The 24,105-nt window shown below is 38.8% G+C and overlaps 1 protein-coding gene across 1 annotated transcript in view; it reads left to right on the forward strand.

Moving 5' to 3' along the window:
* ERC2 (ELKS/RAB6-interacting/CAST family member 2) overlaps positions 1-24,105 on the forward strand; it is a 674,422-nt gene that overhangs the window by 563,879 nt on the left and 86,438 nt on the right. The gene's annotated exons all lie outside the window — the stretch shown is intronic.

The following is a 24,105-nucleotide window of genomic DNA, read 5'->3' on the forward strand; positions in this document are numbered from 1 at the left end:
GTTAAAAACTTGGGAGTCAAACTCTGTCTGAGGGTCTGCTACTTCTGGAGAAAGCCCCTGTATTAGTTTTCTATTGCTGCCATAACAAATGACCACAAATGCAGCAGCTTAAAACATCACACCTTTATGACCTCACAGTTTCTGTAGGTTAGAATTCCGGCACAGCATAGTTGGATTCTCTGCTCAGGGTCTCACCAGGCTATCATCAAGGTATCAGTTGTGGCTACAGTTCTTATCTGGGGCTCTGGCTCCTCTGCCAAACTCCTGGGATTTTGGCAGAATAAACGTCCTTCTCATGCTTTTCACATAGCTCCCCCCATCTTCGAGCCAACAATGGCAGGTCGAGTTCTTATGTCTTGAATCTCTCTGATTTTCTCTTCTGAATTATTTTTCTGCTCTTAAGGGCTCAAGTTACTACAGCGGGCCCACCGTGATAATCCAGGATAATTTGCCTATTTTAGAGTTAAGTCCTCAATGACCTTAATTACATCTGCAAAGTTTTTATGCCATATCATGCAACATATTCTTGGTATAATACCAGAGAACAAAGGTTACAGGAACCAAAAGTCTGCCTATCATACCCACTAAGAGAGCAAGTGTCTTAAGCAAATACCTAAGAAGACATCTGTATCATATTAGAACCCTGATTAAAGCTGGAACCACTTGTTAGATCATTTGTTCATGTAGCCACGACATGGACAAACAAACGTTACTTCAACAAGGAGTTGTTTTAGCAAACATTACTGGTGACCATTCTGTGTTAGATCCAGTTCCGGTACTTGAAGAACCTGCCTTCTAGGAGCTCACAGTCTAGTGGCAAAGGTAGACTAAACAGGGGTTAGAACAGAGTGAATCTTCCCAATGAGTTGGGGTGGGTAGCTCCTATGGAAGGGGTCAGGAGCGCTGAGGAGTTAAGGGAGGCTTCTGGATGGAGTGGCAGCCCCAGAACATAGACTTAAAGGATGAGAAGGATTTAACCAGGCCACAGGGCAAAGAGGCAAAGGGCAGAGCATACCTCTTGACAAATACCATGCCTATTTTAGACGACTTGCTATCATTGCATAGGGTCCATTGAGTTTTAGGATGAGCTGTATGCTTGTGTGTTTGATGGAGAGGAGAGGGCCAGGGAAAATGCTCTAATGTGGGTCATAGAGAAAGGTGAGTAGAGCCGTATATTCATCCAGCTTTCATGTAGGCTTGTAAATAAGTAGCCCACATTTACCAGCCTACATATATCTTAAAACTTGTCATCTGCTATGTAACTATAACTACTTTTATAGAAAGGTTGACCACATCAGCCAATTTTTTCTATTTTTTTAGTTATTTCTTGCCCTAGCTATGGATTTCAAAGGCTTTCTTTACTTAAGCCTGGCCACTGTAGGCTTAAATCGAAAGAGAAGAGAATTTGATTCACATTTCAAAATGCAAAAAAAAAAATAAAGTAAAATGCAGCATAGTATAGCAAAAACTCTTCAGAACTGGCAGCAAGAAATCTTCGTTTGATCCTATATCTCTGCCAATTTGCAAGCCTAACTGTGGTTTGTGGTTTTCTTACCTGCAAGATGAACATACTATTACTAGCTTTGTGCACCTTGCAGGGTTGTCAAGAGAATCAAAAGGAGAAAATGTACATGAAGTGACCTTGAAGATTTGATGATGCATGTCTCACAACCAAAGGCCATTTTTCTAACTTACATCTTCCTGAATTTTAAGACACTTAAATAATCAGATTTCTGGGAAGGGCATTTGATTGGGATGCCAAAGATACACTTTTATTTTTCTTTTTCATTGTTTTTTCCTGCAGTTTGCCTGTGCTGATGCATTTGCAAAGATGTTCATAAATGCTTTCATCTTGCTCTACAAAATTCATATCTTATCCCATCCCTGGAATCTTTTCTTCTTGGCCTTGTAGATCCTGTTCCCGCCTCTCACATGCTTTGAAGTGGGTTTTGTAGCATTCACAGTAGCCAAGAGGGTTACATGAGAAGAAATGGAAAAGTGTGCATTGCCCAAGGCTAGGAGAGCGGTTGACTAAACGAACAAATGTGGCTTTGATGGAAGAACTTGCATTTAATAGGAGAAATAATTTTGAAGGAATGATAAAAATTTGGTATTTATAATAAGGCCAGCTCTTTGAAGGTGTTGTAGCAAGTTTTTATTTTCTCTTATGTAACTATTTACACATGCTGAACATTTCTGTGTTTCATAAGTTTTAGTTTCTCGTTTTTTAAGAAAAATGGTCAGTGCAGAGCACAGGACTAGCATCGAAAGCGGGGCACCTCATCGGGCACTCCCAGGTCCCCTGGTGCCCTTTCAGCTCAGCACAGCGCAGATATCAAAGAACCTTTCTGAGTTGTTGAGATTCTGTAAGGGGCGTCAACATCAGGGAATTGTGTTTGGGAAGCCGTGTGGAGTAGTGGAAAGAGGACAGAACCAGGCATGAGTCAACTTGAACTATGTTCTTGGTTCTGCAATCAGCCAAGCCAGGGCTGTCCAATGGAACTTTCTGTGATGATGAGTTCTCCATCTCACTTTCCAGGAGGGTGGCCACCAGCTCTTGAGCAACTGAGCGCTTGAAATGTGGCCAGTGCAATGTGAAATGGAATTTTAAATTTCATTTAATTTCAATTCAGATAGCCACATGTGGCTAGTAAGAACCATATTAGACAATACAGGTAACTGATAGAGTCCAAAAAGTTTGTGGCATAATGATTTAGAAGATTATAGCTCTGGAGTCAAACTGCTTTTAGTGTAAATCCTGACACTCATTTGCCATAGAACTTTGCCAAGGTACTTGTTTTGTTGATGCCTCAATTACCTAATCTGTAAAATGGGATTAAAAAGTACTTACCTCGTTGGACTGTTGTGAGAATTTAAATGAGAAAGTGTAAGGTGTTTAACAGTGCCTAACATTCATTTGTATATATTTTAATGGATTTCAGATTATAAAATTGATTGAATCATGATTCTTGATTCATGACATACTACAATCACTGGTCCATGCAGCATGCAAGACACATGCATACACATGCATATACACACATGCACACACACACAAACTTAACAATCACACCAAGATTTGTAACTGTATGTCTGTATGGGTTTCCCCCTCCTCACCCATGGCCTTTCCCTAATATATGCCCATGACCCTGGATTTTGTGTTTACTATTACCAGGCTTTTCATAAAAGCAATCACATATATGTGAATATTTAAACTGTAATTTGGTTTTATTTGCTTAACATTACAAAAAAGATAGCATACTGTGTGCAGTCTTCTGGGACTTGATTATTTCCCAGCCAAGACAATATTATTCAAAACTATCCATATTCTATATTTAGCTTCGGTTTATTAACTTTACTGTTGCATAATATTCCACTGTCTGAGCACTCTACAATTTATTTTTCCATTGTCCTGTCAAAGGCCCTTGGTGCTACTTCCAATTTTTCTTCCCCTACAAGTAGGGCTTAAGTAAACATATACATGTACAAGAATGTCTCTTGGTTATGTGCTTAAGAGTATGATCACTGAACCATAGGGTATGTGACAAATTCTCAGTTGATTTCAGAAGTCAGTATGCCAGTTTATACTCCTTTAGCCATGTGTGAGATCTTGTGGAGATCCAAATAGTTGCCAACATTTGATATGTTCAACTTCTTAACTTTGCAGTTGGAATAATGTGAAATGGTATCTTCTTGTGGTCTTGAATTCCATTTTCCTGATTTGAGGTTGAACATCCATTCATCTCTTTACCCAAATGCTGTGATAAGTGAGCCAAGGACTCTTCTTCTGGTCTTATCCAATGGCCCACATTTCTTCTTCTGATCAACCTCATGAGTCTGTCTTGGAGTCTGTCTGCACATGGAGGGCACAGAACACCATCTCACCCATGTCTTTGTTTCTTATATCGATTTCATGAGGCCAAATAAATGGTGAGCTCCTAAGACAAGGATACTAACCAGAGATGATTACAAGCACTGCCTTGTCTGGAGTGTGTCCTTTGTGCTGTGCTCTGGACCCCATGTTTTACATCCCTTTTAATCCTCACAACAATCCCAGGAGGGATGAATTTCATTCCCACTTTATGGATAAAAAAACAGAATTCAGAGAGGTAAAGGAACTTGTGGGTATTTGGGAACTTGATATACGATGAAGGTGATATTCAAAGTGGTGGGGAGAGGACAGTCAGCCACTTTGTAGTAGTTGATTAAATAGGATCACTATGTGGAAAAAGTAAAACTGGGTCCTTTTTTGGCCCCACATGCAAAAGTGTATCGCCTGGATTAAAATGCCAAATGAGAAAGGCAAAACATTAAAGCTAACAGAAGATAATTTATAACAATATTTTTGAGACCTAAGAGTAGGGATAGAGTTCTTAATTAGAATCCAAAAAGTACAAATCATGGTATGGAAAAATAAAATAATTTTATTCCATCACAATCTAGGATTTTTATCCCAGGAAGTATATGATAGGCACAATTTAAAAGTAGATGATGGATTGAAAAAAGATATTACAATGTCAAAAATTGACCAGGAACTAATATCTAGAATGTATAGAGAACATCAGCAGATCACCAAACAATAGACAGATAACTCAATAGAAAAAAGATAAAGGTTAAGAACAGGCACTTCTCGGAAGAAGAAATACAAGTGATCAAGTCTGTTCAGAGGTGCTCAAACTTGCAAGTATTTAGGGAAACACAAATTAAAACGACACTGAGATATTACTTTATACTCATTGGATTGGCCAAAATTGGAAAGGTGGGAGTTGGTGTATGAAGATGTATCTCTAGATGTATGACATCTTCCTGCACTGCTGGTGCAAGTTTAAATGGGTGAAGCCCTTTTGGAGAACAATCTATGAAAGCATTGAGTCAAATGATTTGTGGACCTATATGAGCAGTTCTTAACTGGGAATGATTTTGGCCCAACGACGACCATTTAGCAATGTCTGGGACATTTTAGGTTGTTACATCAGAGGGTAGGAGTGATGCCACTCATATCTAGTGGGTAGAGAAATGCTACTCAATATTCTGCAGGTGGTTAGTAGCTACTATACAGATAGTACAGCTATGGAACATTTCCATATCACAGAGTTCTATTAAACAGCTATAAACAATACTCACCCTAATGTAGGAATTGTAAGCTTCTGAGGCCTTTAAATGTTTCTATTCTTTGTTGTGACCATTCTTTTAGGAATTTAGCCCATGGAAACAACTGTGCAGGTATGTAGGGATCTAGGTACATGGATGTCCATATCAAAGAATTGTTTGTGAGAGACAGAAAGGGAAAAGAGTCATTCCAGTTGTCCAGAAGTGGGGCTGATTCAATACAGGCACACCTTGTTTTACTGCATTTCACTTTATTGCACTTCACAAATATTGCAGTTTTTACAAATTGAAGGTTTGTGGCAACCCTATGTCAAGCAAGTCTGTGGTGCCATTTTTCCAACAGTATTTGCTCATTTTGTATGAAAAGATTCTCTCAAAATATTACTTCTCACTGACGATGTACCTGGTCACCCAAGAGCTCTGAATGGAGATGTACAGTGAGATTAATGTTGCCTTCATGCCTGCTAACACAACATCCATTCTTCAGCCCATGAATCATGGAGAAATTTTGACTTTTAAGTCTTATTATTTAAGAAATACATTTTATAAGGTTATAGCTTCCATAGACAGTGATTCTCCTGATGGCTCTGGGCCAACTAAATTGAAAACCTCTGGAAAGGATTCACCATTCTAGATGCCATTAAGAACATTCATGATTCATGGGGAGAGGTCAAAATATCAACATGAGTAGAAGTTTGGAAGAACTTCTCATGGAGGACTTTGAGGGGTTCAAGACTTCAGTGGAGGGAGTTACTGCAGATGTGGTGGAAATAGCAAGAGAACTAGAATTTGGAGCCCAAAGATATGACTGCATCGCTGCAATCTCATGATAAAACTTGAACAGCTGAGGAGTTGCTTCTTAGGGATGAACAAAAAAGCGGTTTCTTGAGTTGGAATCTATTCTGGGTAAAGGTGCTGTGATGATTGTTGAAATAAAAACAAAGGATTTAGAATATCACATAAACTTAGTTGATAAAAGAGCAGCATGATTTGAGAAGATTAACTCCAGTTTTGAAAGAAGTTCTGTTGTGGGTAAAATGCTATCAAACAGCATTGCCTGGTACAGAGAAGTTGTTTCTGAAAGCAAGAGTCACACAATGCAGCAAACTTCACTGTTGTCTTATTTAAAGGAATTGTCACAGCCAGCCCAACCTTCAGCAACCACTACCCTGATCAGTCAGTAGCCATCCACATTGAGGCAAGACCCTCCACCAGCAAAATATTACAACTTGCTGAAAGCTCAGATGATGGTTAGTATTTTTTAGCAATAAAGTATTGTTAAATTAAGGTATGTACATTTTTTAGACATAATGTTATTGCACACACTTAATGGACTACAGTATAATGTAAACATAAATTTATATGTGTTAGGAAACCAAAAAAGTTCATTTGCCTCACTTTATTGTGATATTCATTTTATTGAGGTGATCTAGAACTGAACCCACAGTATCTCCAAGGTATGCCTATAATGGTGTGTTTGTACACATACATATGTTTAAAATACTCATAGTGGAAATCAATATAGCTGTTAAAACGGATAATACAGATATGCATTTATTTTCATTAAAAGATTCTACATATATTACTGAATGAAAAAAGTCAGAATAATATGTATAGTGTGCATTCACTTTAGGATGTTTATGTCTGTGTGTTGTGTATGTAGAGGAGAGGGGAGGGAAAAATGAGTGCATGAGAGAAAAACAGAAATATTTGGAGGAATATTTACCAGTGTGTGTAAGTTATTTATTCTTAGTTAGTGAGATCACAGTTTTCCATTTTTATTTTTCCTCATCTATACCTTCTGAGTTTTTCTCTAGGGTATGAATTGTGTATGTAACAGCAAAAAAAGGAGTGAAACTCTTTGCACATGTCAGAATATGAAAATGCATGCGTGAACAGAAGACTATCAGGATAGATTTTTAAAATGTACAGTAGTTGCCTGATGATTTGCAGACATGCAAGTGAGCTACACATACTTTGTGAGGAGAAGGACTTATCTCCTTAAGATCTTGTCATCATGGATTATTCAGTGTGAAATACATCTTTGCTTTTTCTGTGGAAACCTTCCCAGTCCCTTTGACACTAGCCTTAAGAATTGGCAGAACTGTTTTCCTCTACCTAAGATGCCCTTGATTGTAACATATTTGGTGTATCTGAAAATGTGTTGAAAAGGTTTGTACATGCATTTCCCCTGCAGTTTGGGGGATCAAAAATGTGGCCAGCAGTTGTTCCAGCTACTTCCTTACCACAAAACCTCTGTGATTTGAGGCATGGATGCCAACCGACTTGTAAGAAAGCTCATTGGGGCCTTTTATACTTGGGTTGTGTCGATAGACAAATGGTCCTGGTGTGAGCTCCCAGATATTGGATTGCAATCCCAGAACTTCACAGCCAGCCATATCCTTTTGAATACCAGGCTGGCAAATTTAGTTTTTATACATATTTGCACTAAGTACTGTAAAATATATGGCTGAAATGAAAATCGACAGCCCAGCAACCATGTTCTAAACATTTTCATGTCCTAACTCCATCTTGTCAAAGAAGCAGTGGTTTATTGAATTTGGGGGCCAGGGTCTCCCTGACTTCTTGAGTATCTGGGCCACTCTGAGGAGAAGAGGGAATAAATGCTCCAGAGACTTTTAACTCCACAATGAACAGCAGCCTGTTCCAGGGGCCCTGCCACATAGAGTTGTGTTACCTTTCTCTACACTTAGGGTGTGCTGTAAGATGCTTGGGAAAACAGAGAAGGACCTATGTAAAGATGAAAGGAAATTGAGAAAAGAAAACTGAATTTTGCTCATGATAACCCTTTAACATCTCAGTTCAGACCACTAGCACCCCCCTTCTTCTCTCATCTTATTTCCAAAAGCCACAGAATTCAGTAGGAAAATAAAAAAGGCTGCATTGAGGGACACAACTATCCTTACTTGACAGGAACACGTGTAAATATCTTATACATTTTTCTCTAGAAAACGAAGTGAAGTTAGGAACTCGGTCAAAATTTTAGAGGCTTTTTTAACGCCAAGTTTTGTAGGAGTTTGTGATTTGGTCATACAAAATGATTTAGAAATTGAGGACCACATTTACCTCTGGATCTTTTAATACAGAAAACAACAGGGAAAATGGACAGTAGAGTTGTATTTTCCTCCCCAATTTCACAAATATCCAAGTTCACAGTTTTTTCCCCCTAAACCATACAAGCACATTATTATTTTTTTTTCAACTGTGAATGCCAGGTCCTGCTAGGACCTTCTTCTTAATTAGGTTTTAATAATAATTTTTTATTGTATTATGTTAGTCACCATACAGTACATCCCTAGTTTTTGATGTAAAGTTCCATGATTATTCATTACTTGCGTATAACACCCAGTGCACCATGCAATATGTGCCCTCCTTAATACCCATCACCAGCCTATCCCATTCTCCCCCACCACCGAAGCCCTCAGTTTGTTTCCCAGAGTCCATAGTCTCTCATGGTTCATTCCCCCTTCTGTTTACCCCCCCTTTCTTCTTCCCTTTCTTCTCCTACCGATCTTCCTACTTCTTATGTTCCATAAACGAGTGAAACCATATGATAATTGTCTTTTCTCTGCTTGACTTATTTCACTTAGCATTATCTCCTCCAGTGCCGTCCATGTTGCAGCCAATGTTGAGAAATCATTCTTTTTGATGGCTGAGTAATATTCCATTGTATATATGGACCACATCTTCTTAATCCAGTCATCTGTTGAAGTCAGTCATTCAGATGACTGAATCCACTCATCTTGGCTCCTTCCACAATTTAGCTATTGTGGACAAAGCTGCCATGAACATTGGGGTGCATATGGCCCTTCTCTTTACTACGTCTGTATCTTTGGGGTAAATACCCAGTAGTGCAATTGCTGGATCACAGGGTAGCTCAATTTTTAACTTTTTAAGGGACCTCCACACTGTTTTCCAAAGTGGCTGTACCAACCCGCATTCCCACCAACAATGTAAGAGGGATCCCCTTTCTCCACATCCTCTCCAACATTTGTTGTTTCCTGCCTTGTCAATTTTTGCCATTCTAACTGGCGTAAGGTGGTATCTCATTGTGGTTTTGATTTGAATTTCCCTGATGGCTAATGATTTTGAACATTTTTTCATGTGTCTGTTAGCCATTTGTATGTCTTCATTGGAAAAATGTCTTTTCATATCTTCTGCCCATTTTTTGATTTGATTATTTGTTTCTCGTGTATTGAGTTTGAGAAGTTCTTTGTAGATCTTGGATACCAGTCTTTTATCTGTAGTGTCATTTGCAAATATCTTCTCCCATTCCGTGGGCTGCCTCTTGGTTTTTTTGACTGTTTCCTTGTCTGTGCAGAAGCTTTTTATCTTTTTTTTTCTTTTAAAGATTTTCTTTATTTGACAGAGATAGAGACAGCCAGCGAGAGAGGGAACACAAGCAGGGGGAGTGGGAGAGGAAGAAGCAGGCTCCTAGCGGAGGAGCCTGATGTGGGGCTCGATCCCATAATGCCGGGATCACGCCCTGAGCCGAAGGCAGGCGCTTAACTGCTGTGCCACCCAGGCGCCCCAGAAGCTTTTTATCTTGATGAAGTCCGACAAGTTCATTTTTTCTTTTGTTTTTCTTGCCTTTGGAGATGTATCATGAAAAAAGTTGCTGTGGCCGATGTCAAAGAGGTTGCTGCCTATGTTCTCCTCTAGGATTATTTCTAACTTAGTTTTGTGACCCTGAAATGTTAACTTCTCTGGACCTCAGTTTTCTTACCTGTGAAATGAGAAAATGAGACTAAAGTAGATACTTTTAAAATTCTTTCCAGCTCAGACATCTTGGCAGTTCTCCCCTTCTCCTCATGCCTCAGGCTGGTTTAACTCTATTTTGTCAAGGTCTAGGGATTATTTAGAGTTGGCAATGGTTAGTTTCTGATGGAGGTTCAGTTGCCTAAAATATAGTTGTAGATATAAATGGATTATGAATGTAAAAAGGATTATGGTAATTTTATTTCAAACTCTTTTGGAAAGAGGTCTCCTAGGACACTTTAAGTTTCCCACTTCCCCAACAAAAGCAGGGTTAAAGCAAGCCAGAAATAATGAATACCACTAATGAACTTGGTCCAGAGGCCCACAAGAAAGTCAGCCTTCATTTTATGTAAAGTCACTGAGGCCATTTCCAGCCAATATGACCTACCACTGGAAGCACCCAGAGTCTGCTATTTTATTGCCTCCTTTGTGTGCTTTCTACCATGATTGAAGATACCAGCTGTTTATTTAGATGGTGGTTTCTGAGAGGACACCAAAAGGCCTCCAGCAGCTGGAGTTAGATTTTCTGTAAATCTTGAATTTATAAATGATAGTAACGTCTTCAATTTGCTTCCCTCAGCTGAAAGGGGAGTGAAAACTAAGAGATAAACTCTGGACTCCTTGTTGCTAAAGCATAGCTCCCGCCAGCCTGAAGGCACTCTTACTTCTAAATGCTGAATGTTCAGGCGCCATTTCACCTGAAGACCTTATTATATGTACACAGTTCCTGGGTTCCCAGACAGTCTAAATAAACCCAAAGAGTCCTGAGAAACTCATGTGTTTATTAGGGAAAGGCTAAGCTGTAGGGATTAAAGAATATATCTGTTTATCTCTCTCTTATAACAGTTCCAAGGGGAGGGGTCCAGGTTGACAGGGCAGTTCTGTTCCTTGCCACCACAAATCCAGGTTCCTTCCATCTTATTGCTTCTTCGTCTCTTAGCACAGGGGTCAGCAAACTGAGGTCTGCAAGCCAAAATCAATCTTCTTCCTATTTCTACAAATAAAGTTTTATTGGAACATAGCCATGCCCACATTACAGCTACTTTTGTGATACAACAGAGGAGTTGAGTAATTGTGACAGAGATCATATGACCCACAAAGCTGAGTATGTTTACTATCTGACCCTATACAGAATGACTTTGCCTACCCATTCATGGCATGGCTGAAGTTGGGTCTCAACTACATCCCTATTTAGCAGTCAGAGGGGAACAAAAATAAGTCATTGAGAAGTCATGTTCTTTGACATAAAGCCCACACTCAAAAATCAACACATCACTCCTCACATTCTACTGGCAAGAACTTAGTCTCATGGCCATATCTAACTAAGGAAGGCTATGAAGTGTCTAGCCAGGGAGCCAAGAGCCTAGGAAGAAGACACAGTTTGGTAAACAGTTAGCAGTCTCCACCATATTAAAATGATCACTCCTGAAAACCAGAATGCATTATATACACAGTGGGCCTCTTTGGGACATTCAGAATAATTCCCATTATAGAATGAGTACATCACACCAGGTATCATAGTAAGGGGTTCACATTTGTTATTTTATTTAATCTGCTCCTCTTCACCTGACCAACCCCTCGCCATCCTTCACATGTCCAATTAAATGCTATTTCTTCCCACAAGGCTTCTTTGAACCCTTTTCTAGGGTAGATCTTCCTTGTTGGAGCTTATTTAGCCTCTAACACATCTCTGCAGTAGCATCCTTACCTCTTTATTATTTATTGCTTGCTTACATGCCTGATTTCTATGATTAGATGGGGATTAGATGGGGATTACACTCATTTTACCCACTGCAGTATTCTGGGACCTAGCATAGTGCCTGGCACATAGGAGACCCTTTAGACGTATCTATTGAGTGAAGGAGCGACCATTGTGAGGTAGGTCCTGCCAGGATTTCCCATTTTTTAGACGAACACACTTCAGCACAATGGGGATGTGTCATTTGCTTCTTGGCTACTTAGGGGTAGGGCTGGGACAACAACCAAGTCTCTTTGCCTTCAAAGCTCATGTTCTTTACTCTAAGCCAGGCTTTCTCAACCTTACCACTATTGGCATTCTGGAGTGGATAATTCTTTGGGGAGATAGAGGGCATCATAGGATGCTTAATAGCGTTCCTGTATTCTACCCACTAGATGTCAGTAGCACCCCCCCTAGTTGTGACAAATACTGTCAAATCACTCCATATTTAGGCCACATGAGAACCACTGGACTAAATTCTACTGCTTCTCAGTTTTGCTTACAACTCCAGGAATCTACTATTCCCCTGCTTCAGCTTGGTGGTGACTTTGGGATTCTTCCATCCTTGGGTAGTAACCCTCTTTTTAGCCCAGGTCACATGCCTCTTCCTCCCTGAAGTCTTCCTTGATGCAGCCTCAGATAACCAGCCTTTCCTTTCTCTGCGCTCCTCCTGTACATTGTTTTTATCACTTCATGATGCTTCATATTAAACCTATGTGATTCACTGCCTTTCTCCTCATAGTAGACTGTGAGTTACTTGAGTACAGGGATGCATCTGCCCCAATTACCAACTGCAGATGACAGGATGGACCTCAGTCAGTGTTTGTTGAGTAGAATTGCAGCCATCTGATCCAGACAGGGACTGAAGGCTAGGAGGGGAAGTAGCAAGGAGAAATTGTAGGCATTGTCTACTGCTAGTATAATTCCATCAACACCATTTGTTTTAGTGTTTCCTAAGTCTGGGGATATAGCTGCTGTCTCAGGACTAAGCCTCTTTAATTTGTTTTTTTTGTTTGTTTGTTTGTTTTTTTGTTTTTAATTGTGAAGAAGCAATAATTTCAGAACTCCCCTGGTCAAAGGGTGCCATTATTCACAAAGCACTGCCAAGTGATATCCTTACTGTACTGCCCCAGCTGGTGGGACTCTTCAATCATTCAAATAGCCCTGGGCCCAGAGTTGGGGTGTTGGGTAGCACTTGTGTACAGATGATAGAGGGCTCAGTTCCAAAATGTGTATCTTAGGCAAGTTTTTGGATCTTGCTGAGCTTCTATTCAGTTACACAGTTAATAGTTATTGCACATCTACCATGTGCCATGCACTATTAGGGATATGACAATAAATGAAACAGACCAAAATCTGAATCCTTTATGGAATGGAGGCCCTAGGGGCACCTGGCTGGCTCAGTCAGTTAAGCATCTGCCTTCAGCTCAGGTCATGATCCCAGGACTCTGGGATCAATCGATCGGGTCTGCATCAGGCCCCTGCTTAGCATGGGGTCTGCTCCCTCTCCCCTTCTGCCCCTCCCCCAGTTTGTGCTCTCTCTAATAAATGAATAAAATCTTAAAAAAAAAAAAAAAGGAATAGAGAACCTAACGGGGTAGGCAGGACACACAGAATAAGTTAAATACACAAAACATATAATAGGTTATATGGTAATAAAAATTAACCAGAGGGAATTAAAAATGTATACTTGGTGCCTGTTGTGAGGATTAAATGAGCCCATGTATATCACCTGAGCATTGGCATTTAGGTGCTAAATTCGGGTTAGTAAGGTTCCTCTCTTTCCTTAATTGTTTCACCTGTAAAGTGACAGTGAAAATATTGCTCCTATGTGAAAGTGGGGGGCTGAAATATAAGCAATCCTGATATTAATTCACATTGTGTTGTATGTGGCCTTTGGCATTTATAAAGCTCTACCACCCACTTTAAGTGATCACAGCTCAAATGGAAGACCTCCTGAAGGAAGCAGAAGGAACTGGTGCTTTTAGACAGTTGGTCCAAACAGGAAGTGGATTGCCTGTCTTCAATAAAACAAACTCTTACTAAAGCAGTGGAAAGAATGGTGGCTACTTCATTTTGCCAGTTGTTGCTGTTGATTTTTTAGATCCACTCCTACTGCTGAAGATGACTGGATTGTTGGTCACCAGAGGGCAGACTGGCAGAGAGGCTAAGCTCACCTGCTTTGAAGTCGGCCGTATCTCCTCCTGTGTCCCTGTTACTTCTTCACAGTGGGTCCTGGGGCAAGGAGCTAACCTCTCAGAGCCTCAGTTTTCTTATGGGGTGCTGAGAGGATTGAATGAGATAAGGCACATAAAAGAGGTATACCTAATTGTCTTCAAGCCCAGCTGGGTCTTAACCATGTCTCTGTCTCTGGATTGGGTGAGCACTCATTGACCAAAGTGTTTTTTCTAAAAGCACATCAACAGTGTCGCACCCCATTGTCTTGATAGCAGAGTCTGTTCTCCTAAGGAGAATACCAGGAGGGCCTAAAAGAACATGGCATGTCAAACGGGTATAGGAGAGCTTTACTGTAGGAGTTGAACCAAAGCTGTACATAGTTATGCTCAAAGGTAACCTGGATATAAAATGAATAACTGATAATTGGGACTGCTTTACTAGACACTGTGAGGCAGTGACAGACTAGATCATTAGTGTTGTTGAAATTTATTTATCATTGCTTTTAATCTTTTAATCCTTAAGAGTGCTACCAAACTTTCTAATACTTGAAAATATGCTACGCATAAAGTATTTGAGAAGCAAGAGTTAAACACATAGAAAATAGTTTGATCTTGTGCTAGTTCCAGTCACTCGACAGTGACTGCCAGAGTGCATTGTGAGAGCTATACAAAGGCTGGCCTGAAGGCTGAATAAGTTCCAGGATCATTTAGTAATGTCTGCCACTGTGGCAAAAATAGAGTAGGGACTCAAGGGCACATTTTGCTTTCCTTGGATTTACCTGTGTGTTTTAAAAGTCTCTAGAAAGAAAGAGACCCTATCATTACTGTACCATCTACAATCAACCCCATTATAGAGATGGCCCAACATCTGTTCTCAAAATGAACCAGTGTTCCATGGCTATGTTTACAGTTTGACACACCACCACAGTTCGCAATTGTTAACTTTATAGATATATATTTATAAATTGAGCCCTATGTAATTTCATTCTGAAAAATATTGACAGTTAAATTGATATAAATTAACAGTAGACCAGATACAAAATATTCTTTGATCTCTGCTTGAAAAAAATTGAGGTCCTTGCAAAAAATATTGTCAGAATCTCATACTAAATATTCATCCGTTGAAAATACTTTTGATTTGCAAATTTTCATTGGGAACTGGAGTTTCCCATATTTGTTATTACATTCTAGAAGTCTAGCATAGGTATTCTTAGCGCCCTTCATCCAACATTCTTCCCAGTAAACTCTTAAAATGTGGTACAAACGTTTTCATCTTCTTCACGTTTAAGTAGGTGAATAGAAAGGTTGTGGAGGGAAAATTCATTTTATTTTCTCAATGTCATTTAAAAATTTTACAGTTACAATTATTTAATTTTACTTAAATTACAATAGAAAAAGCATAGATTTAGCCTAAAATATAGGCAGTTAATTATCAACACTTGATGCCTAGAGAGAAGAATATTCTGGAAATTGCAGACTGTTGTGAGTCGGCTGCTGATCTTTCTTTGAAGGCAGACATGACCTTATCAGATTTGTTTAATACTGCTAGAGCTCTCGTATTTTTTCCTGGCTTCAGAACAATGGAGTTCAGAGGTCAAGAATACCTACATTCCACATGAGCAAACTTTTCATCCTTTGAAATTGTAATGATGAATAGTCAACCGTCAGCCACACTGTATACCCAGGAGGAGAAACCAGAACCCTGAAGCTGGAATAGGTTCTTATAGGCTATGATGAAGGGGACATTTGTGAAAATAAATTGGCAGGTGCTTTGTGCGACTTTGAAAGTGACAATGGAATAGTTTAATCTTCATAGATGGTGTCTTTTTGTTAATCCTTACAAAAAAATCACCCTAGATTCACTGATTTTCTTAACTGGTACCTTGGTTATTCCAAGTAGAGTATTTGAAAATTTCTGAAGGTTTTGTTTGTGTGTTTATACACTGGGTATTTCAACATAGGATGAAACTTCATAATTCTTAATAAACTCTTATAGGTCAGCATGAACACCTGATATCTTATCTTTATTTGAAATGAGGCATTCTTTACCTTTTAAAATCATCTGTGATGTATTTTTTATATCATGTATCAATTATATCAAAGCCAAGATGCTTTTGTTAAGCTATATTTTCTCAATAAGCATATAATAAATATATGTTTATAAAAATAATAGTTTTTCCATACTCAGATTTCCCAGTGTGGGGGATCTCACTCATCCCAACTCTGATCTCCCAACTTCCCCATATTTGAGTTCACTATTCTAAATAATATCCTCACTTATTTATGACCTATTCATAGATAATGCTTGAGCAAGCACAGTGCCCTGCATATAGTAAACATTTAATAAGCATTTGTTGAGAAAAGGAATATCTAAATGTGAGATAGGCAGTTAATATTATTTGGGATATTAAATTTGTATCTATAAATTTACAAATGCTTAGATTTAACTTTTGATGAATCAGAGTTAAGTATTGTGATATCCAATACAAAATCTATTCAGGTAATCAGTTTGGGTTCTGAATTAGTTGGTTGTGTGTTCATTTCATCCTGAGATTCCTGCCCCTCCCCTTTTATATTCTCCAGAGTAATGGTTCTCAGGATTTGGTTCCTAGGTCAGCAAGATCATCATCACCGAGGAATTTGTTCAGAATGCAGATTCTTGGGCTTCACCCCAGACCTACTGAATGTGAATCTCTGGGAGTAGGGTGCATCAATGTTGTAACAAGCTCTTCAAGCAGGGCAGCTTCATGGCTGTGCAATTTCTGCAGTGACATGGGGACTCTGCATTTAAATGAGCCTTGTGCTTGGTTTAATGATTTTGCTATCACCATCTTGGAATTCTTAATAATTTCTTAATGATAGGCCCACGTTTTTGCCCTGAACCCTACCACACTATACCCAGTCTTGACTCCAGGTGATGCTCATGCGTACTCAGAGTTTGAGAGCCTCTGTGCTGGAGAAATATTCAGATTCCCTCTGGATATCTCATCAGTTGGTCATTTAATTATAAGTTAAAGCCTATCCAAAGTGTTCTAAGGCAGTTGGTCTTAAGCGAAGTTACTGCTAAGTTCTGTTAACATTCACTTGACTTAGTAACCTGGGTTTTAGACAAACCTTTGAGCCTCTCCTGACTTTTCATTGTAGTTGCTCGACAGTTAACAACCAGAGGTAGAGTGCTCCTGACTTTTCATGTCCATCTTGGGACTTCCTTTTTCTGGTTACTCAGAAAGTGTTCTTAAAACAACTTTTTCTGAGCCTGTCACATCGTGCCAAAGAGTTAACCAATTTTGTTTCCATAGCAAATTGCCCAGAGTTCTGGGTTTATGGGTGTTTAAAGAAAATCTCTCCAAATAGGGGTTGGTTCATAGACACTGTGTTATATAACATGAAATCACAGTGAGTGGGTCAATCAGGCCCCAATAGAAACAGCTATTTCAAATTAAGATAATTGAAGAAGCATTTATTTACAAAGGGATTAGTTCCAAAGGTATGAGTATGGTATAGTGGAGCTTTTAGGGTTTATGCAGGAACCCAGGGCTACTGCAGCAGAGATGTCACCACTTCTAGGCCCAAGGAGACAATGGAAGGATACATTCCCAAAACTTGGAAGAGAGTCAGATGGAGCTGCTTTGAGAGGGACACAGCCAGTTTGAAGTGAACTCTCAGGGAGGGAACCAGAAGGACAGACATGCCAATGTCACTCTCTTCCCTACATCCATCTTCTGCAATTAGCTTGATTCTGCTGGAATCCCAAGGACACAGAGCACACTGATGTCACCTGTATATATAAGCCAATGAGAAAGAAAGCAAGGAGAGAAGAGTGGGGTAGATCTACAGGGAAAAACAAACAATATCTGGCACAGTTTACTCCATTTGCCTCCTGGCATCTCCTCATGTCCTTTCTTCAGGTGAAAAGTTAATGTCCTCAACACAACCTCAGCCCCCACATCATTGTGAGAAAATGTCAAATTGGTCATATTCGTATCTAAAATCTGAGCTACCACCAGTGTTGTAAGGTAGCAAAGGATAAAGGGGGGAAAAGAAATGACTTAGTGAAAGAAAATGTAACTTCTGTAGCCTCCATCTCTATAGCTGGCCATGAGGCCTCATTGGTAATCATAGTTTTCCTCTACCATTAGCTCTTCTATGATCCCTTTACTTTGTGCTGGCCCTTCAGCTGAATAGAGTTCTTGACTTGGTAATGTCATACACACCTTCATTCCTACAAGATCTAAGTTACTGATGGTTTTGAATTTATTGGGTTACCACAGTTTTACATTTTCATTTGAGGGTACCTCAGTGAATACCTGGGTTCTACATACCTCCTTTCTTATACCCATTGCAGTAATGGTGACCCCTTCCCTGTCTGTTGGTTCAGTGGAGTGTTGAGGAGCCCAAAATGGCCAAAGGACAATCTCAGTTTCTAATTCATCACACCATGACAGTGTTCTTTGATGGAAACAGATGTTCTCCCAGTAAGTTATTATGTGTTTTAGTGAGAAGGGCCACTGTCACCTCTTCCTCTCTTTCCTGATCCACGTATTCTTACTATGGGGGACATGGCATCATATATTGGCCTGTGATTTAAGACATATACCCATAGGACAGTATCTCAGCCTCTTTGGGTATTGTTCCCCATTGGATACTAAACCAGCATTTCTGGGTAATAGACCCACTGATGTACTTCCTTTGATGTAAAATGTATCCCATGGTTGGGGGTGGTGTTGGGCAGGATACCATGGGATAGAAAAGGTACTTTGTATGTCCAAGAATTGTCCTGGCAGAAGTGCTAAAGAGAAGACAAATCCATAAACAGAGTTTCTATCCTTTTTAAGTCAAAGCACTGACCTCTTCAAAGTCGGAGAAGTCTAATGTCATCAGTATGTCCCTAGGTAGCTAATTAGTCCACCCAGGGCTCAGTATTGGCCTTTGCTGTGGGCAGATTTGGTAATCAGCTGTGGTGGTAATCAGATCAGCTTTGATGAGAAGACTGTGACTGACCTGTGCATGGCCCATATTCCTGCCAGTGGGGTCAATGACTTCCCTCTTCCAGACAATATAAAGATGATAAAACATGTTAACTCTGTTTATCACTCTCCTGTTTACATGTTCTTGTCCAGTACCTAATTATCCCCGTTTTTTTGGATCAATGGATTAGATACTGATAAGAAAAAAAATCATATTGGCAATTCTAAACCAAACTGTATATAAAATTATTTTAAAAAAATAGTGTTCTTTGCCATTTCTTTCTACATCTCAAACTTTCCTTTTCAGCTTATACTTCCTTATGCTTTTACAAGTTCTTTTAGTGTACATCTGTTGCCGATAAACTCTTCAATTTTTGTGTCTCTGAAAATATCTTTACTTGACCCTCATTCCTGAATCAACCAATTTTAGGTTGACAGTTATTTTCGCTCAGCAACATATTATTCTAACATCAGGCTTCTGCTATTGCTGTGGAAAAGTCTGCTTTCCATCTAATTGTAAGTAACTAGCTTTCCTTTGATTTTTTTTGTCTTGCTATGATGTATAGGTATGAATTTTATTGTATTCTGCTTCCTATATATGTAAATTCATATCTTTCACCAATTCTGTGTAATTCTCAGTCATTATTTCTTTAAATATCACCTTCCCTCTGCACCTCTAGTCTCTCTTCACTCCAATTAACAGATGTGTTGGATATTCCCTTTTTGTCCTCCATATCAATTAGCGCCCCATTTTCATTTTCCTTCTCCTAGTTTCTATGCTGCATCTGGGTTATTTCTCTATTGATATCTTCCAGTTCACATTTTCTCTCTTCAACTGTCTCTAATCTGGCTAAACACAATCATTAGTGTTTTAGATATAGATATAGATATAGATAAGTATAGGTATATATATAGATATAGATAGATAGATAGATAGATAGATAGATAGATAGATAGACAGACAGACACACACACACACACACACACACTATTCTCCAAAGTTTAATTTGGGTTTTTCAAATCTTTCTAGTCACTTTTGATAATCTGTTGTTGCATGGATTTCTTTAAGATTTAGTAACTAGCTATTTTACATTCTATAGTTAATATTTCAAATATCTGAAGCCATTAGGGAGGTATATATATCTAAATAGGCACATATTCTTGTTTATTATAGTGTCTTTCCTTCATTGGTAATTGGTTTCCTTATATGCTTGGTAATCTTTGAGCATTTATATTTGGCAAATCTTAGTGGAAGCCCTGAATGACTGAAATGGGGATTCTTTTCTACAGAGGGGATTTATTTTTGCTTATTCTGGAAGCAAGAAGGGCTGCTACCAACCTAGGACCACTTAGTTCTTTCAAGAATCCTGGTTTAATCAGAGCTTCCAGGTTAAGCTCCTCTAACTTGCACTGGCTTAGTCTCTCAATTCTCTAAATGACTAGGTATTTGCTCTCAGAGCAATCCCTGTTATTTATGTGGGCTTTCAGCACAATATTCTGGTTTCAGCTCACTTCTGGAGTTTTGTTTGTTTATTTTAGTCCTTTAGAGATTTCATTACTTCCCGTGAGCTCAACAATGCAATAAAAATTATGTTTTGGAAGAGGTCTTCATAGCATCTAGTCAGCCATGATGCTGGAAGCAGAAATTTCTTATTTCATATGCTCAGTGTGCATGAGCTATTAATAGAAATGATCTTTAAATATTTTGCTTATCCATCTTAATTTTACAGTATTCCTGCATTCCCAGAATATCCAAGAATTTCTGATTTAACCTCTCTCTCAAAGATTTTCAAGTTAAATCCCATTACTTGCTAATTTGCATGGATATGCAAGATGGTTTACTTTTTTTTTTAAGTTAAAAAAATTAGTTTATTCACATTTTGGTAAGAACAGAGGTATTTTGAAATTCAGGGAAGACTTCAGTTTGAGTTGCTGCATTTTATGTAGAATCTAAGAAAAAGTCCATTTGGGGCCTGAAATATGATCTGTGGGTGAAGATCGTATTACTTAAAAAAAAAGAAAAGACTTTCTTTTTTTAAATCAGTCCTAGGTTCACAGCAAAATTGAGTGAAAAGTACAGAGAATTTCCATATATCCCTGGCCCTCACACATGTACAGCCTTGCCTTCTGTAAATATCCCCACCAGAGTAGTACATTTGTTACAATTGATAAACCTGCATTAACACATCATTATCACCCAGAGTCCATAGTTTACGTTAGGATTCATTCTTGGTGTTGTACACACTTTGGGTTCGTACAAATTTATAAGGACGTGTATCCATCATTATAGCATCACACGGAGTAGTTACACTGCCCTAAAAATTCTCTGTGCTCTGCCTATTCATTCCTACCTCTCCACAACCGCTGGCAACCACTGATCTTTTTACTCTCTCCACAATCCGCCTTTTCCAGAATATCATAGTTGGAATCATACAGTATTGGCTTACTTTGTTGTTGTTGTTTATTTAAACATTTATTGGAGGTTACTCTGTTTCAGAATTGGCAACCTTTTTCTTAAAGGGCCATATAGTAAATATTTTAGAGTTTCAGGTCTGTTGCAGCCACTTAGCTCTGTTGTTGTAGTGTGAAAGCAGCCATAGACAATACATAAACAAATGAATGTGGCTGTACGCCAATAAAACTTTTATGACAGAAACAGGCAGTAGGCCCATGAGCTGTAATTTGCTGATATCTGATCTGTTCCAAACTCTGGATCACATTTTTGTTTTTTGTTTTTGTTTTTGATTTTTGCATGTTGAATCTCCATTGATATTCACCAATCTTATTTTGGAGTTTCTCCCTTCTCACACAGTCTCCTGAAGACACAGCAGTCCACTTTCTTTCTCAAAAAAGCCAAGCTTTGCCTGCTTAGGGACTTTATATATGCTGTTCCCCTTCTTGGAATGTCCTGTGTCTGCTTCCTCAACATTAGCCTTCAGATGATAACCTAAATGCTTCCTGCTTAAGAAGATTTCTCTCTACGAAGACATTTCCCTCCACTTCTCATTGTTACTCTCCAAAGAGTTCTGTCATTTCCTTTAGAGCACTTACCAAATTTCTAAGTATGTATTTTCATCTGTTGATTTAGTATCTAACTGCCCAATTAGAATGAAAGAACATTCCATGAGGGTAGGATAAGGTATATTCTGACTGTGTACCTACTGCCCGGCACAGTTCCTGGCAAATAGTAGGTACTCTGGGTAATTATTTCCTGAATGAGTGAAGCAACTTTCTGAGTGAGGTACTGTTACTAGTATTCACCTTTTACAGATGAGGATGCTTAGGTCCCACAGAAGTAAGTAACTTAAAGTCGTAGAACCAGTAAGTGGCAGACCCCAGATTTAATGTGAGGTCAGTCTGTCTGATTCCAGGCCCTATGCTGATATCCAGTCCCTCTGTGGCCTTTTGGTTTTTTGGTTATGTGCAGAGTTAAAGAACAAAGCCACCCAGCTATTCTTGGAGACCTGTCAAGGGAATGAGAGGTGGGGGGTAGAGAGGTGGGGTTACAGAAGCATGGTGTTAGTATCAAATGAACTGACTCAAGTTAAATAGGAAAAGGATCAGTTACTTAATTGCAAACAATCCCACTGTTAAGGTACAGCTTTATGATTCAGGGGTCAAAACAGTTTTATGCCAGCGGGATCCCAGTGTTCTTATGGTGGTAAAGGGGAAAGTAAGTAGGAAGGTTCCAGTCTCAGTGGAGATCCAGGGCAAAGCAAAGTGCCCCAGCTTATCCAGGAGGTCTGGCAACTATTAAAGAGAAATGACTTCCTAAATTCTAACTGACAGGGGGGCTGAATGCATTGTACCATCCAGGAGGCAGAGCCCCCATGCTCAGGGAAATGAATATGGTTTAAAAACTCATGGGATCTTTCCGGTTTGTCCCAAGCTTGGAAATTCAGTGTGGAACATTTTTTTTAAACAACAATTTGAAAAAAAGTTAATGTACTTCTCTTAGGATTTTGAAAAGCTGTGTTTTGCTTATTAGTCAGTGGAAAATCTATAAGACTAAAATATGTTTAAATGTAAGCTGGCTAATAGAATAGGCTCAGGGCAGGAAAATAGACCATTTGAAACAAATCAACCATTAATTTCATATGTATTACTTAAGAAAAAAGAAAACGTTGAAGAGAAGTGAAAATGACATGATGGTTCATTTCAAACATTTGGTAAACGTAGTGTAAATGAATTCTCTGCAGTGATTCTTTGAGTTCAGCCAAGCCATCAGAGCCAACTTTAAGGACTTCATGATAACTGTGAGCTTAACAAAGTTTTGCAGAATTATGGTGTTAATTTTCTAAAAGGCATCAACTATAAATAAGGATATATTATTTTGTCAAAGAAATAATCCATAAACAGAATAAAACTTGTCTGGGTATAACACTGACAAGCACTTAACTTGTGTAGAAGTAGTTGTTCCCAAAGAGAAAGACAAGATACTTATGCTCACACACATGTGTATGAAAACTATTTGTACCAAGAAAAAGTGTATTTTGACATCTTCCTGGATCTTTTACTTTTATGCAATAAACATAATCCATCATTTTTCAGAAAGGAACTGAAGTTATAATAAAGCCCAGGTCTGCAAGTGTGTGTGCATGAATGTGTGCATACACAGACACACAGACACACACACACACAATTAATAAAAATAAAAAGTGAAAATAAAAGCCTTGAAAACCTGGAGGAGGTAACTCTGCTAACCACAAAGTCCATTATAATTACTATGATTGATCATCAAGTTTGGCCCTGAACTCCCTGGCAGCCAGGGCAAAAAGGGAAACAGGATAAATTGTACCATTTTGAAAGGAGGAAACAGACTAGTTCCTGGAGATAGAGATTTTCCTGGCACCAGATATTAAAAAGAGTTTCTTGTGAGTTATTTTCTATAGGAATATTGAACCACATAATGGATAATACCCTCAACAGCCCTTTCCAGCAAATGCAGATGTGGTTTTCATAGAGCTGTCTCCTACAACAACCCCCAATAGAAGCTGGTGCCATAACATTAAGTGTAACTTAGAGAAGGCACAGTTTGTGACAGTAGTGTTTTGTTGCGTTTTTTTTCTGTATTTTGAAAGGTGCATGGTTTCGCTTTCAATGCATATTTTAAAGGTCCAGAGAGAAATTCTAATTTGTTTGCCTATGTTGCAGAGATCTGGCACCATTTCTATATCTAGGCATTTCCCTGGGGATTTGTACTTGGGTATATCACACATTAAAATTTTTAATAGATAATTTCAAAATTAAAAATTAGAAGTTTTCAATAATTTGGTTAAGTGTAGATGGAGATCTGAAAAAAATCTCAGCTATTTCTCAGCATGTATGTGTTTGT

The sequence above is a fragment of the Ursus maritimus genome, unplaced genomic scaffold (genome assembly GCF_017311325.1).
Source record: "Ursus maritimus isolate PB19 unplaced genomic scaffold, ASM1731132v1 scaffold_14, whole genome shotgun sequence".
Lineage (NCBI taxonomy): Eukaryota > Metazoa > Chordata > Mammalia > Carnivora > Ursidae > Ursus > Ursus maritimus.